This window comes from Notamacropus eugenii, chromosome 6 (assembly GCF_028372415.1).
Source record: "Notamacropus eugenii isolate mMacEug1 chromosome 6, mMacEug1.pri_v2, whole genome shotgun sequence".
NCBI classification, from domain to species: Eukaryota; Metazoa; Chordata; class Mammalia; order Diprotodontia; family Macropodidae; genus Notamacropus; species Notamacropus eugenii.
In genome coordinates this window covers 90,007,208-90,024,470 of record NC_092877.1, presented here as the reverse complement: position 1 = coordinate 90,024,470, position 17,263 = coordinate 90,007,208, and the positions used below count along the sequence as shown (strand labels likewise).

The 17,263-nt window shown below is 39.5% G+C and overlaps 1 long non-coding RNA gene across 1 annotated transcript; it reads left to right on the top strand.

Annotated features, from left to right (window-relative positions):
- The first annotated feature begins 5,939 nt into the window (after nucleotides 1-5,939).
- Nucleotides 5,940-8,765, top strand: LOC140511393 (uncharacterized). The gene is made up of 2 exons (XR_011969541.1): nucleotides 5,940-8,175; nucleotides 8,361-8,765. It is a non-coding gene; the product is annotated as an uncharacterized lncRNA (long non-coding RNA).
- The last annotated feature ends 8,498 nt before the right edge of the window (nucleotides 8,766-17,263 follow it).

The following is a 17,263-nucleotide window of genomic DNA, read 5'->3' as shown; positions in this document are numbered from 1 at the left end:
TGAGGCTGGGTAGCCTAGTGCATAGATAGCTGGTCTCAGGACCAGTAAGACCTGGGATCAAGTCCTACCTTTACCATAGACTGGCTATGTGAACTTGGCCAAGTCACTTAACCTCAGTGCTCTAGACAAATCTCTATAATTATAAGTTACAAAGAAGGTGCTGGCTTATATTGGTAGTTTGGGAGTTCTTATATGGGAGTTCTTTCTACCAATGAGATCATAGGTCTAGTCCCTATTAGCTTCTTCTTATAGCATTTCACAACTATAAAGGCACAGATAGGTCGATCGATAAGATTAGATTAGATTTAAATTCCTACACCTTTAGTTCCTTGAGGTAGGGGATGCCTTTTGCTTCTTTCTGTGTCCCCAGCACTTTCCACAGTGCCTGACACATAGTAGGCATTTAATAAATGTTTCTTGATTGATTGACCTAAGTACAAACATTTCTATAATATGCATTTATGTAATCTCATTGGATTCACACACAATAGAATTATTCTTAGCTCCCTGTTACAAATGAGGGAGTTTAGGCTTATAGAGGTTAGGTGACATACCCAAAGTCACATTCAGTGCTATCAAATGTCAGAATCAGAAATCTAACTGAAGTCTGCATTCCAGTTCCAATGCTCTTTCTGTTCTTTCCCTCTGCTATTTAGGTCCTGAAAGATGTAATTGTTCATTTGTATCTACTCATATATAAAAATGTATTAAGTTGCTCAATCAGTATATATTAAAAGGTGAGTTTAAAAAAAATAAAACTTCTTTATTTAATAACTGTTCATTGTTTTTAGCAGTAGCTGGGTCCCACCAATTGCCATTATAACCCACTGCAGATAGACTGGAAATGAATGATAAGACTGAATAAAAAAAAATTTATATTCTGAATAATACCATACTCCATGGGTTGAATCAATATGGAAAGATGGGAAGGTGGTAATGATGCCCCTAAATATTAGTTATGCTTTCTCAGAGCAAGCTCAGTAATTGTACAATAGCATAGGTTTGTCGTCCCTATGTAAATCTTGATGCATAGTGACCTTTCACTGAAAATCCAAGATGATAGATGTTGTCAGAGGGTGTTCAGAGACAGTTTCACCATCTGATTTCTCATTAATGAGAGTTTGGAATCCACATTATGAAATCACTTCCATAAAACAGCTAAGTCTGCTTTTGTAAGTTGCATATATGCCACTATAGATTAAAATACCATTAAATTGTTGCCATCCTGCTGTATTGTCTGCTGCCTTCTCCTCACCAGCCACAGGGCTCAACTGGATAGGACTGGTAGCAGAGCTGTAAATGGCATATTGCCCCAGGGCATTCAAATTTAGAGCACAGCATCATGCACCAATAAAGTATGGGTAGGAGGTCAAGGGAGGGGAGTGCAGTATGCTGGCTAAAGTGGGCACTGTTGCCATAGGCACTGACTTTCTCCCTGCACCTTCCTTTCCCACCTAGAAAAAGTTGTTTTGTTTTGGTTTTTTTTGAGAACACCGTAGGTACCATTTTTCTTAGCACACTTTGTGCTGCCCACATGCAAATATTTCTGGGAGAAGATCTGCTTAGGGCTCATGAGTTGAATGAATGAATATTTAACAACCTGTCAGTAATAGCTATTGTGTTTTCCTTCAGTTTTTATATGATGAAATTGTATGAAAATGATGCCTGTTCTCATTGGTCTCATACTCCAAATTAAATACATACTTACCTGCAAATACCTTCAGGCCGAAAGGACCAAAGACCTTGAGAGTGAATCCCTGGGGTCCTTGTTCACTTTCTGGTGTTTCATTCATTTGCCTACAGTGTAGCAGGATGGAAATATTTCATTTCATAAAATTTAGAGTAGGAAGGGACCTTTGAGATCATCTAGTCTGCTCCTGTAGTTTAATAGATGAGGCTTGGAGCAGTAAAGAGACCTTTAGGTATGGAGGTCCTTGAACTGATTTAAATTTCAGGACCCTTTTTGTTAGACCATGAGCCCCCTGGCACTAGAATTGGAGGCTCTGGGTGTAAATCCTGAAATTGTGATTTCTTAACTACGTTGCCATGGGTAAAACATATTTTTGAGCCTTAGTTTTGTCACCTTTACAATGGGCATATAAATCCTTCTACCACCTACCTCACTGGTTCTTATGCAAGCACTGTCAAACAAAATACTATGTAACTGTGAGTTTTTAATTCTAAAATGCCATCAAAAAAATGCTGCTTCTTACAGATGGCCAGAGAGAGCCACAGATGAATAAAGGGACCTGATTCCAACTTCTGTCTCAGCTGCTAGTCGTCACTGTGACCTTGGGACCTCGATTCTGTCCTCTCTGAAATGAGAATACAATACTGCTCAGTCTTTCTCACAGGGGTGCTTGTGAGAATCAAGTGAAGTCATACGTGTGAACATATTTTACATACTATCAGGGCTATATAAATCTGAATTCATGCTCAGATCTGTTATTGTTCATCATGATGTGAGCCTGGCTAGGTTGTGCAGTGGGGATTGTGCTGGGCTTAGAGTTAAGAAGACCTGAATTCAAATCCAGCCTTAGACGCTTAAGCTGTATGACTGAGCATGACATGTAGATGCTGTCTGCTGCAGTTTTCTTATCTGTAAAATGGTTACCTGTTTCCCTGGCGGTTGAAGGGATAAAATGAGTTCACTTTGCAAAATTTAAAAGTACTAGATAATTCCTGGCTATTAATAATTAAATTCATTGTTAAGTTTAATTAATGGGCACCTAGGTGATATAGTGGATAGAATACTGACTCTGGGGTCAGGAGGACCTGAGTTCAAATCCGGCCTCTGACACTTACTAGCTATGTGACCCTGGGCAAATCACTTAACCTTGACTGCCGCCAAAAAATTAATTATCAATAATATTATTATCTGCTGGCTATATAAGTGTGACACAATCACAAGAACCTTAACTTTGGCTTCAGAGAGCATTGGTTCAAATTTCACTTCTGCCACTTACCACCTGTGTGACTTTGGGCAAATCAGTCTTTTTGGACCTCAACTTCTGTGGACCTTTTCCATAACATGAGGGACTGGACTGTGGCATCTAGAGGTATCATCTGGTTCTAGATCAATATTCCTATAGAGGGGGAAAGAGGAAAGGAATAATAAGCATTTGTACAATTCCTATTATGTGCCAGGTAGAGTGCGAAGTACTTTACAGATACTACCTCATTGGATCCTTACAACAACCCTGAGAGGTAGATACTGTTTTTATCTTCATTTTACAGATGAGGAAACTGAGGCAAACAGAGATGAAGTGATTTGCCCAGGGCCACACAGCTAGTAAGTGTCTGAAGCTGGATTCAAAACAGGTCTTCCTTATGCCACGCCCAGCACTCCATCCACTGATCCGTGAGCTGCTGTATTGTCCATCATCAGAAATCTGTGTACTGCCCACAATCTTTTCTCACCATCTCCTTCTGGGGAATTCTTCATTTGTCGTGTATGCCTATGGAGAGCCCTGTAAATGATCTCTGCTTAAATACCAAGAAATATTAACCATGGTTAAAGACTATCACCTTAGAAAAGGCTCATTGAGTCAAATCTTTAGCAGTCAGGAGGAAAGAAAGACTGGGGGTGGGGGGTGGAATTGTCCCTCTTGGTAATGACCACATCTTGCTGAATGTGTGAAAGAAATCACAAAAATCTCCCTTCCTTCCCTCACTATGAGTGCCTGAGATGTTGTTCATCATAGACACTCACTGAGACCTCTGTCTGTCACCCTCCATTTGGCGTTAAAATGTTCAGTAGATTCCCTGGGCCCTTTTTGAAATATGTTTTTAGATCTTCTTCTCTAGGACTGCTGGAAATACCCTGTTTTCAGATGCATCTGACAAGGTCACATTCACACTACACTGTCTCCCTGTCATTTAAACGTTTGTTTGTCAGGACAGTAGACTCAGGTTCTGTCTAGGTTACGAGGGACTCTTTGAATTCACATGAGGCCAGTGCTGCACAAGCCAGTGTTGCTGATGGCTGACAGATTTAGATATGTGTGTGTATAATTTTTATACATATTTCAACATATGTAGATATGCACATGGATGCATATATTGCATTTGGGGGCCTGTGCATTTAAAATGCATATTCAAATTCATGTGTACATTATTTTTTAAAACCCCTTATGCAGTAATACTTACTTTGCCACCTACTTTAATGAGAAACTAGAGGCCAATTCATCATGAGCTCTCCTTTTCCTTCATTTAAAGCCTAAAGAATCTTTCAATATCTTCCCCAATTTTCTCCTCCTCTCTACCAGTCTCTGATCAAAAGGTGGTTTTTCTCCTTGCCAAGGCCTGTTACTTTACCTGATGCCATCCCTGTCTGACTCTTCTAGGTCTTGCATTCTCAATGTGGTGGTGCCCCTATTATTTTCAATTTTCTTTTCAGAACTGGAACAATTTTTGCACCTAGGTCAAGAGACAGGAAAAGTTGGGGATGGGAGTTGGGTGAGTGAGTACCCAAGTAGGTCATCTGGTGGCTTCTAATCCATTACAGTCCAACAAGCATTTATTGAATTTCTATTATGGCCAGGGTAGGAGGCAGCTAAGTGGCTCACTGGATAGAGTACTGGACCTGGAGTCAGGAAGACCTCAGACACTTATTTGCTGGGAGGAGTTTATTGATCTATTCTCTAGTCCTCTAGTCCTCTAGTCCTCTAATCAGGGGAGATGCAACTGAGGGAGGTGAGAGGGAGGCACTTAACCTCTGTTTGCCTTAATCCACTGGAAAAGGAAATGGCAAACCACTCCACTATCTTTGCCAAGAAAATGCCATATGGGGTCGTTGAAGAGTTGGACATGACTGAACAGTAGTGAGCCAGGTAAGAAGTAGTAAGGCTAGGTGTTTGGAGTCAGAAAGTCCTGGGTTCAAGTCGTACCTTTGATATAGTGTGTAGCCCTGTACAAGTCACTTAACTTTTCAAAGATTTCAGAAACTCTAAGAATAAACATGGAAGACTAGTTTCTGATCAATTTTGGTAGAGGACTTCGCACCCTATATGTTCCTACCAGTTGGAACTGCTTCACCATTGGCTGATCCTTGAGGATGGGCTAGAGAAGAAATATTCATCTCTTTTGTTGAAAGCAGAGACTGCAAGCCTGGGATTTGCAAAGATATTCTGGTCTGTTCTTTTGGCTCTGCTCTGAGTCAGCATTCATTCTGTGAGAAAAATGTCTCCCAAAGCTGGAATCTGCAAAGCCATTCAGGTTTGCTGACTAAACCCCGAAAGGACTCCCTGCTTGCTTCTCTCTCTTAACATGTCTAGCTGTCTTCCAGGCTAACCTCATGTGTCATTTTCTAGGAAGCATTTCCTGATTCCTAATGATCTTTCCCATCTCAGTTCTCTTGTCATTACTTATTTATCTGTTTGTATTTTCCTGTGGGATGTGAGCATGGAGTTTTTCATGCTTGTGGATTCAATTCAATGCATATTTATTAATGGTAAAGACATATGTATATATATGTATACATATATATACATATATACATATGTATATATGTATACATATATATACATATATGTATGTGTGTGTGTGTATATATATATATATATATATATATATATATATATATATATATATACATATACTATGTCTTAGTCCTGGGGATATGCTCTTGTTGTTTTTTCAGACTCTCCCTGACCCCCTTTGGGGTTTTCTACTGGCTTGGTTTGCCAATTCCTTCCTCAGCTCAGTTCACACATGAGGAAAATGAGGCAAAGAGGGTTAAGTGACTTGCCCCGAGTCATGCAGCTAGTAAGTATCTAAGGCTAGATTTAAAGTCAGGAAGATGAGTCTTCCTGGCTTAGGGCTCTATTCACTAAACCACCTAGTTACTGGGGATATAAATAAGAAATAGGTATCAGAATATAAATATAAGGATATTATAAATATAAATAAATAAATTAAAGATATAAATAAGAAAAAAGAAAGATAGCCTTCAGTGGGGGAAAATAACACACAAAAGGAGGATGAAAAGTGGAGTGGAGGTGGGGTAAGAGGGCCACCAGAAGAGTCAAAATCAAGCGGAGCTGCTGATAGAAAATGGAGAGTTACCTGCAGAGTTCTGAACTTTTTGAAGACTCTATAAAGGAAGGCTTTGGGAGGAGTTTATTGATCTCTCCTTCAGCCCTCTAATCACAGGGGACAGGCAGCTGAAGGAGCTGAGAAAGTGCTGGGCATTAAAAACTGAGTTAATCAGCATATTGATGTGATGTCAGGTGACAGGGTTATCCTGGGTGATTGGGCTTCAGTTCCCTACCTTGTTTAAATCTTTAGCCCTGAAGAGTCTCCCCCATTTCTAAATTATCATTAACTCAGTTCTGTCCTTATCTTCAGTTTCTCCTTCATCCTAATTCTTCTTGGCCTGTCCTGACAAATTGCCCCAGTCATCCATCCCATTTTTCTTCTAAAACTCCTCTCTCAGCCTGATTCCTGCCTCTCTGTACTTTTTTCTGCTTCCTTGATGACAGTCTTCTCATTCTGGAGTTGTTTCTGAGCCTGAAGCCCTCTCATCTGATTGGTGAGTTCTTCCCTGAGACCATCATTTTGTGACATTCCCAGGCCATCTCCTATGCTCACTTTTTTCTTGACTCCTCTCTTGTGACTCTCTGAATTCTTCCACCTCATTCCTGAAACCTTGCCCATGTGGGTACCCTTTCCCTGACTTCCCAAATTTGCCTCACTTTCTAGATTTATGTATAGTCTTTCTCCCTTTTATACATAGTCTTCCTCTGCTAGGTGGTGCAGTGGGTAGAGCACCAGGGCTGGAATCAGGAAGACCTGAATTAAAATGCAGCCTCAGATACTTACTAGCTGTGTGATCCTGGGTAAGTCACTTAACCCTGTTTGCCTCAATTTGCTCATCTGTAAAATGAGCTGGAGAAGAAAATGGCAAATTACTCTAGTGTCTTTGCCAAGAATATCCCAAATGGGGTCACAGAGAGCCAGACACAACTGAAGATGACCGAACACTTCTCCACTAGAATAAAAAGCTCCTTGAGAATAGGGAGTGCCTTTTTGGCTTATGTTTCTATTCACTGATGTTAGTACAGTTCCTGGCATATAGCAAGTACTTAATACATTCTCTATCCAGCTCCATTCCCATGATTCACTCTTCCCAAAGCTCAGGATGATGAATGGAAAATGACAAAAAGCACAATATGCAAACTCCTTAGAAGTGCTTAACTGGATGGTGGTTACAGCTCATAATAACAACTACCACTACTTTTCAGTTTATAAAACCTTCTAAATAGGTAAAGCCATGGTGTCTATGATGAATGGAAGGGGGTATCAATTGGGGCAGCCAGATATATGGTGGAGAGCAAAAACAAGAAGACCAGCCTGGTGTATATGTGCAGCAATCAGAAAGACAATGAACCTCACAGCCAAGGATCATGGGATTCATGAAGTGAGAAAAATGTCTCCGTGTCCCTGCTGAGCATTGGCAGCCAGTCACCAAATGTATAGAGAAGTGTGACATGGGCAAAGAGGCAGAAGACTTGAGTTCTGGATGCATTTGTGCCATCATGGCTGGTGTGACCCTAGCAATTCATTTAATTTCTCTGGTTTCTGCTGTAAGTGAAGGGGTTAGATTGCCAACCCTTAACCTAAGCTCCATGAACTTTTTTTTTTTAATTAATACCTTTATTTCCATATAACTGGCTTCCTTTGTAATTATTTACATTTTCTTTTATGCATTTAGTAACATTCCATGGCCTTCACCAAACTGCTAAAAAGGATATAAATGCTCTATGATATAAAATACACACACACACACATGAACAGGTATTGAAGAACTCTGCTAGATGACCTCTGAAAGTGGCTCTATAATTCTGATTCAGCAGTAGTCTATAATGTTCAATAGCAGAGATAACGTAAAACTTGCCCCAGGTTGTGTTATTTTCCCTCCTAACTTCTGTCTTACCCATATTCCTCTATCAAATTGTACCCATCTCAATTCACATTCCCTCTGGGCCCCGATCGCTACTTTCTAGGTTAATTTTTCTAATGGCTTACTGCTACTCTAACCAAGTAATATATTTGCAGTTTTACGGGGACTTTCTTTTTCTGGAGACAAAACACTTTTAATACTATAGTGGAGGAAATTTAAATTGTGCTGGCTGATATGAGAGATATCTGGCAACACCTTTCAAAACACACCAGGTAAGCAGAAAGACCTGAAGAATCCATTACTTGGGTGGGCTCAGGGGTAAGGAAGGCAAGGATGTTAGATGGACAATATGCAAAGAAAATGCTGGACTGTGGCAGGGAACCTTGTAGCAGCTGTGATTAAAAATATTTGCATAAGCACATCACAACAATAAGTTTCCATCCTTTCTTATCCACAGTAAAGTTTGGTGAGAGAAGACAGAGATCACAGCAGCGTCAGCAGCCTTGTTGATATGCAGCAGGGGGTTAATATGAAAACTCCCTTTCGTATGTTCAGCACATCTGTAGGAAAAACAGCTGGCATTATGGCAGACCACGGTGAAGTGCAATAAAGTTTTAGTCTCGACCCAAGCAAAATTAGAGATGTCAACCAAATGTTTGCTATTAATCCGTACTGCCTGATTTGCATCTTACTCTACCACATGTTGTTGTTTTTCTCTATTGGCATTGCGTAATGATGATAATTTAATATTTACAGAACATCAGTAGTGTACAAAATGCAATAAAGAACAGATAGGAGAGAGAGAGAGAGAGAGAGAGAGAGAGAGAGAGAGAGAGAGAGAGAGAGAGAGAGAGAGAGGAGTTTTGATTAATGCTGACATAGTAAGCAGGAAAAAAAATAGTGGGGACAGAGGACACAGTAGCCCCATTGGAAGCAAGTCCAGTATGACTGGGAGGAGAGTGCAACAGGGACCATCTTAGCCCTTTGATCCCTGAATGTTCCAGAAGTGCTTTCCATTGTTGGGGTTTCCTGTTGGAGGTAGCTCCACCTATCACAGGAGCTCAATAGTTTGAAATCTTCTCATAATGGTTAGCAGATGGGACCTAATGATCTGTAGTTCTCATTCCTATAATCTGGTCTTCTCCGGTGCTAACGGTTTTTTTGAGTACTGTGATTTGAAGAGAGAAGATACTTGGCAGGACCTTCTCTTTCCTGGGGCTCTATTACTGCAGCTGTATATAAGCTACCACTTCCTTCTTTTTTAGCAAGACTTTCCTTTGTGATAAAGGTGTGGATGTCACTGACCCAGAATATTGTGGTCTTCTGTGGTTTGTCCTGTTTTGGGTCCTGGATGATCTGCCTGTATTATTAGGGTTTGAAGGATAAAACTTCATTTGGATGATGACTTCCTAGGAGAGAACTCTACTCCATAAAGCAGCCTATTTTTCTTTCAGAGGAGTCTAATTGTTATGGGGATTTTGCTCATAGTGAGCTGGATTCTGTCATCCAGAGATCATCCAATCTCTCCACAAAGTACATTCCTGGAAATCATCTGAAACTTCCTCTGTAATTCAACAAGCATTTACTGAATTCTTGGTTGGTACTAGGCATGGACCAGGTTCTGAGGATGCAAAAGAAAATAAAACAAGCCCTGTTCTGGATGAGTTTACATTCAAATAACAGAAATTCAGGGCTAAATATTGCCATCTTCTTCACCTGATCCTGAGATCTCAGATGGATAGATATCCTGGTTGCCTATGTTTTTCAGCTTGCCAAATTGTTCCTAAAATGTAGTGGTGAGAAATGGATACAATGCTAGATATTTGTCCTGATCTCAAGAGAATATAGAAAGATTTTACCCTCCCTCCTAATATATAGGGATATTTTTATCCATACGGCCTAAGACTGGTACCTAAGAAGAGAATATCTAGTTGGGGATAGAGAGCTGGGCTCAGAATTAGGAAGCCTTGGGTTTATCTCTGAGATATACTGGCTCTGTGAGCCTGGGCAATTCATTAAACCTCTCTGCTCTCAGAAAATGTCTAAAACTAAAAAATGCAGACAATCTGCTTATCTGATTGATAGAGGGAGTTTCCTCCTTCTGTGAATTCCCTCTGACTACGGTATCTCAGGGTTATCACTATCCCCATCTCTTTCCCTGAGAGTGCATTAACTTTGCCTTGCCCCAAATACTGCTGACTTATGGTTGAATTTGTAATTCACTAAGATCCCCAGGAGTACTTCATCTGAACTATTTTCTAGTCACATCAAATTTATCCTGTGCCTTTGCAATATATATTTTTAAACCTAAGTGGAGAATTCCATGTTTATCCTTATTAAATTTTAGTCCATATTTTGAGACTGCCAAGATCATTTCAAATCTCAGCTCTATCATCCAATTTCCCTTAATAGCTTCTTGTCACTTAAAGATTTGAGAAATATCTATGCCTTAATTCAAATCACTGATAAATAATCTGAAGTGAAAAGATCAAGAATCCTCTGTAATTCCCCTAGAGATCTCCCACTAGATTGATATTCATCCATTAATCAGCACTTTCAGACCTGTAATTCAACTGGGGTCAAAAACGTCTGCTGCACTGTCATCCACTCTGCACATCCACATCTTATTTACAGGGATATCATGAAACTTCATCAAATGCCTTGCCGACATTCAGGCATAATATATGAAACACTCCTATCTCTCCCTTGTATGTCATCCTCTAAAAATTAAGCTCAGGTAAAAGACATTGTTGGATGGTACAGTGGATAGAGCACCAATGCAGGAGTCAGGAGGACCTGAGTTCAAATCTCACCTCAGACACTTGACACTCACTAGCTGTGTGACCTTGGGCAAGACATTTAACCCCAATTGCCTCATCCTGGGTCATCTCCAGTCACTGGATTCAGATGGCTCTGGAGGAGAAGTGAGGCTGGTGACCTGCACAGCCCTCCCTCACTCAAAACAAAGTCAAGTGCAAGTCATGTCATTATTTCTCTGATGGCACGGTCTTCTTAGGCAATGAAGGACGAACGCACTCAAAGCCAAGCTCATAAATACCCTCAAGTGTGTTTCTACTATAGATCAAGCTAGTTAGAGAAATGATATCTAATTAAAAAACAACAAAATAAATGACAAGAGAAATCTTCCATGCATAAAAGACTACACATTCCCCAAAGTTTATGTACCACCTATGGGGGAGCAGGAAGATTCAAGAAACGTGGTCAGAGAAGTCACATGAAAATATGGAGCTGGATTAGCTTAGACTTTTCATATTGCAGGGCAATCAGTGATGTCATCATAGTGATGCACTACCTGATGAAGTTATCAGCTTTCTGGACTGAGCTGTGGTTCTTTGCTGCTCTGTTTTCTCTGCTCTCTATTTCCATGGTCTGCTTGGAAATCTGGGTTCATATCATATCTCTGATGCTTGCTACTTATGTAACCTTGGGAAAGTTGCTTAACCTCTCTGGGCCTCAGTTACCTTATCTGTGGCTCTAGATCTAGGATTCTGTGATCTCTGTTGAGTAGGTACCTCCTGAGTGTCTGCAACATTTTCCTTCCTTCCTTCCTTCCTTCCTTCCTTCCTTCCTTCCTTCCTTCCTTCCTTCCTTCCTTCCTTCCTTCCTTCCTTCCTCTCTTCCTCTCTTTCTCTCTCTCTTTCTTTCTTTCTTTCTTTCTTTCTTTCTTTCTTTCTTTCTTTCTTTCTTTCTTTCTTTCTTTCTTTCTCTTTCTTTCCTTCCTTCCTTTAACAGTATTTTGATTTTTCCAATAACATATAAAGACTTTTTAAACATTCATTTAAAATTTTTTTTGAGTTCCAAATTTTCTCCTTCCCTCCTTCTCCTCCTGCCTTTCTAAGATGGTAAGCAATTTGATATAGGTTATATATGTGTAATCATATAAAACATATTTCCATGTTAGTCATGTTGTAAAGGAAGAGACAGACTAAAAGAAAAAATCTTGAAGAAAATAAAGTGAAAGTATGCTTCAATCTGCATTCAGACTCCATCAGTTCTTTTTCTGGCTGTGGCTAGCATTTTCCATTGTGAGCCCTTTGGAATTGTCTTGGATCGTTGTACTGCTGAGAAGAACTAAGTCATTCATAGTAGATCGTCACACAACGTTGCTGTTACTGGCTACCATCTTCTCCTGGTTTGCTCACTCAGCATCAGTTCATGTAAGTCTTTCCAGGTTTTTTGGAAACCCATCTGCTCATCATTTCTTATAGCACAATAATATTCCATTACATTCATACACCACAACTTGTTTGGTGCACCAGTGCAGGTGGACATCCCTTCGACTTCTAATTCTTTACCCCCCAAAAAAAGAGCTTCTATAAATATTTTTGTACATATGGGTCCTTTTTGTTTTTTTTTTTATCTCTTTTGGAATATAGATTTAGTAATGATATACCTAAGTCAAGGAGTATGCACAGTTTGATAGTCCTTTGGGCATAGTTCCTTTTTGCTGCAGAATGGTTGAATCAATTCATAACTCCACCACAGCTCATTAAAGTCTCATTTTTCCCACATCCCCTCCAACATTTGTCTCTCCTATTAGCAAATTTAATAGGTATGAGGGAATACCTCAGAATTATTTTAATCTGAATTTCTCCAATCAATAGTGAGTTAAAGTATTTTTTCATATGGCTATAGATAGCCTTGATTTCTTCATCTGAAAACTGTCTTCATTTCCTTTGACCATTTATCAATAGGGGAATGGTTTGTATTCTTATAAATCTGACTCACTTCTGTATGTATTTGAGCAGTGAGGCCTTCATCAGAGATACTTTTATCAAAACTGGTTCCCATTTATCTGCTTTCTGTCTAATCTTGATTGCATCGGTTTTATTTTGCACCATTGTTTTCTTCTGCCATCCACTGGTCTTGTGATGCTATTTGGCCCCTTATGGTCTATTCTGTGCCCGCCTTGGCTGTATTCAGTGGCTATGCAACCTCGACCCTGTAGATACAAGGCATAAACCTAGGGCTATTGCAGCCCCATTCAGCCAGACAAACTTCAAAAGTTCCCAGGTTTAGTATCATTCTTTTTTGACCTACTTTTCTCCTACTACCCCATGGAATTTCCCAGCGTAAACTCATTTATGTTAAGTACGAAATTCCTTTGAGCTCCTCTCGTTTCCCTGGGTTCCGAGCCTAGGTCCTCATCATTCTAGGGACTCACCTACTAGGACTAGTTGGAGGCAATTCATTCCTTTCAATACTCCCATAATGCTATTGTTTGGTATACATACCATTTTGGAAGCAAGGCCTAAAGGTCAAGAGACACTTGTTTAACCCAGTCCAGCCATAAATTGACACCAAGATAGTGAACCCTTAGTTAATGTGACTAAAAGTTGGAATAAGAGTCCTTTGAAATAAAGCCTACATTTAAAATGAGTCATCATGTTAACTAACATTTATTAAAAATGAGTCATCATGTCAAATAACATTTATTAAGCACCTTCCCTATGGTGGGCATTGTGTAGAATACAGGAAAAGCAAAAGCAAAAAAAAGTCCCTATGTTCAAGGAACTCCCAATCTAATGGGTGGGGGGAGGGGAATAAGCAAGATATATAAAGGATAAATTTAGGATGACCTCAGATTATTAATATTAAGGAGTCCTGGAAAGACTTCTTGAAGAAGATGAGACTTCAGGTGAGAGTTGAAGAATGTTAGGGAATTTAGAGGGAAGAAACAAGGCAAGAGAAACTTCCAAGCATGGGGAATAGCCAATGAAATATTTGGACTCAAGAGATGGTGTATCTTGATCAAGGAACAGCAAGGAAGCCAGTTTCACTGAATCCTAGAGTACATCAAGGGAGGAAGGTATGAGAAGAATGGAAGAAGAATAGGTTATGATGGGCTGGAAAAGCCAAACAGGATTTCGAAGGCTATAGGATGCTACTGGAATTTACTGAATGAGGGGAAGGGTTGAACATGGTCAGTTGCACTTTAGGGAGATCATTTGACAACCCAGTGGAATATAATTTGGAGTAGGCAGAGATTTCAGGTAAGGAGACCAAACAATAGAATAGTGCAGTAGTGTACCTCTGAGGAAATGAAGGCTCATAGCTAGGGTGTTTGCAGTGTCAGGGGTTGTTGGACTAGATCAGGGGTCCCTAATCTGGCATTGGTGACCCTAAAAATAATACCTTCCAATATAATTAACTTATGTGTAATCCTGTACATTTTATTTTATACATTATTGTATGAAGGGATCCGTAGACTTTATCAGTCTGCCAGAGGAGTCCATAACACAAAAAAGTTAAGAATCCCTAGCCTAGGATTCCTAAGGTCCCTTATATATCTAAATACTATGGTCCTATGATTTTATCTATGACCAAAAAATTATCATATATGTATTATTCTTCCGAACAGAGGCTTTGGAGAGACCACATAGTTATGCTTTTTTCATAAAACATTCCTTTTTAAAAAAAAATTCAAGGGAAAAGATGAACCAGTGTAGTGAAATTTCTAGATAACTGAAACCCATGATATGTGTTGAAATATGCTTAAGCACCAGAACAAAATTGTCTGCTAAAAACATTTTGAGCTAAAAGACAGCATTCCTATGCAGCATTTTTACACATGGTAACTAGCTGTCAAACTTTCATGATTTTGTAGTTCATAGCTTGTGGCTTATCTGTAAGACAAATGCTGTTCTATGTGTGGCATATTCTTATACTTTTAATACAGGCACATTCTCTTGATAAAGAAGAATTATAATTATAGCACCGTCACCAGTATGGGTTTCCAGGTACTCTAGGAAATATTAACTCTGCTAATCCTTGAATGAAATCTGTTCACAAAGGCTTATTTTTTTTCCTGTCTCTGTAGCATGCCGATATTTTTTTCCTATTTTCACATATTTGTAACAAATCATACAGGGAGACTCACTAAAGCCTACAGTAATGAGGTCTTATGTAAAGTTTACTCATCTATTACAAACTCCATCCTTTGGAGAAAAAAAGCATTGAGGATAATTTCATGGTCAAAAAGAATTATTATACCGCAAGCAACTATCTCCCTGCCATTTCCTTTTTCAGGCCCTTGGGGATTTTCCATTTCATATAAATTAGAAATAAAGAAATAGAACTGCTAGGAATATTTTTAAACTTGCGAGTGATTTTTGAAAGACCAAAAAAGCATCTGACAACTGAAGATAGGCACCTCACCATATGGATTCTAATGTTTTAATTATTTTGTTTTTTTTCTTTTTAGAGCAACTTTTAGTGGTAACAATTTTTCAACTAATTAAAGACCAGCTGCTACTTTGCAAGCTAGAAACCCAATTAGGAATCTGGAACCTGCTAACCAACCTTTACTGCCAGCCAGCTTGCTGAATCACCTCCTGTCACTGGCGTGGAAGTCATCCTTTTGGTAGAAAGCAAGTTGTTGTCACTGTGGCTGGATCTTTAGAATGATCCTCTTTGAGAAGGGTTGAGTCATCTGACATCATATTTCATCTTATTTTTAGATGAATCATTTTTCTAAAGGATTTCCTTCAAAAATAAGCGAACAGCAAAATAGAATTAATGGCAGCTATGATGAAAGTTTCAGGGACAATAATATAATGTAGGGAGAAGCAAGCCCACTCTAACAGCTCATATTTAGTAATCCATAATAAAATGATATGACAAGATAGTAGAGTCAAAGTTTTGATTAATTCTGTGTATGTGTGTGCGCACACATATGCACACATTTATACTCAGATCAAAATGCTAGGAAAATTCATTTGATTTCTATATGTAACAGTTAAACTTGTTTATCCATTAATGAAGTTAGTTATAAGAGGAGTAGTCAATTCAAAATACTTAAATGAATCTGCCATCCAATTCTGTTTTCCTCCTAATTTCCTCCCAGTGCAACTCATCCCTTCCTTCCTAATTTATGCAACTTTTGTCCATATGTTCCCAGTGGTTCCCCACGTAAGACCGACCAATGTTCTGGGACCTTCCTTGGTATCAAGGAATGTCAGTGGAGGACTCGGGATGTCCACTTGTCCCATTTCTCACCCTCTTCACATAACCATTCCTTTTTCTTTTTTGATCATTATTCAAAGGTGTTTTTCTGTTTGTTTGTTTTATTTTGTGGTCAACTTGATGAGGGACTTTTAAGAAGCATCTTCTTGTGGGCATCTTGTCCAAAAGACATTTGATTTACGTATTAGTGACTAGGACTTCTACTGTAATGAGTCATTTGGTTTGGAGCTGCATATTAATGCCTCCTGGAGAATGAGATCACTTAGAAGTATTTTTCCCAGGAAAAAGTATTTGGCTTAGTGGGTCAATAAACATTTATTAAGGACCTATCAAGTGCTAGATACCATGCTAATATCGACATAGGCTCTGTAATAACCATACTATTTATTAGAACTTCCCTTCTTCACAAAGGAGCAGGACAATGGAGTTCAATAACAACTAGCCAATTAGAAAGATTTCTGAGGCTCAAAGCTGATTGACATACCAGTGATCCTTTGCAAGTGAACTCTAGCCAAACCTGGAGATGCCTGTAGCTGCCAGAAACCATAGAACCATCCTTGGCCAGCTTAAGGTCAATCTTGAGCAGCAGCTGCAGACTCAAGACCTGGTTTATTGTGCCTACAGTTGTCCTCCTCCCGTTCACCTCTGCTCCCTGTTTGAAAACCTTTAGAAAATTCCTTTCTCACCCTTTTCTATGCCCCCTTTTAGCAGCTAAGATCTCTCTCTCTGTGTCTCTTTCTCTGTTTCTCCCTATCTCTCTCTCTCTGTTTCTCTCTCTCTCTGTTTCTCTCTCTCTCTCTCTCTCTCTCTCTCTCTCTCTCTCTCTCTCTCTCTCTCTCTCCCTATCTCTCTCTCTCTGTTTCTCCCTATCTCTGTTTCTCTCTCTCTCTCTCTCTCTCTTTGTTTCTCCCTATCTCTCTCCCTGTCTCTCTCTCTCTCTTTTCTCCCTTACAAGTTTCTTCTCTTACAAGTTGTCCTCAGACAATAAACACTTTCATAATCTGTGATCAGACTCCGTTTCATTTAGAGTCCCTTTTTGGGCCTTAGGTCTTTTGTTAACACTAAGCACTGGGGAAACAAAGACAAAAACTAAACTAAAGCAAAGCAAAACCCTGCTCTCAAGGAACTCCCAGTGTAATGGGGATGACCATAGGCAAACAACTATTCCAGATAAACTGGGAACAATGAAGAGTGGAAAGAAAGGCACTAGGATTAAGAAGAATTAGAAAAGCCTTCTTGTAGAGAGAATGGGGTTGTGTATGTGTGTGTGCGTTCGTCCTTCCTTGCCATCAGAGAAATGATGACATGACTTGCACTTGACTTTGTTTTGAGCGAGGAAGGACTGTGCAAGATCATCAGCCTCACTTCTCCTCC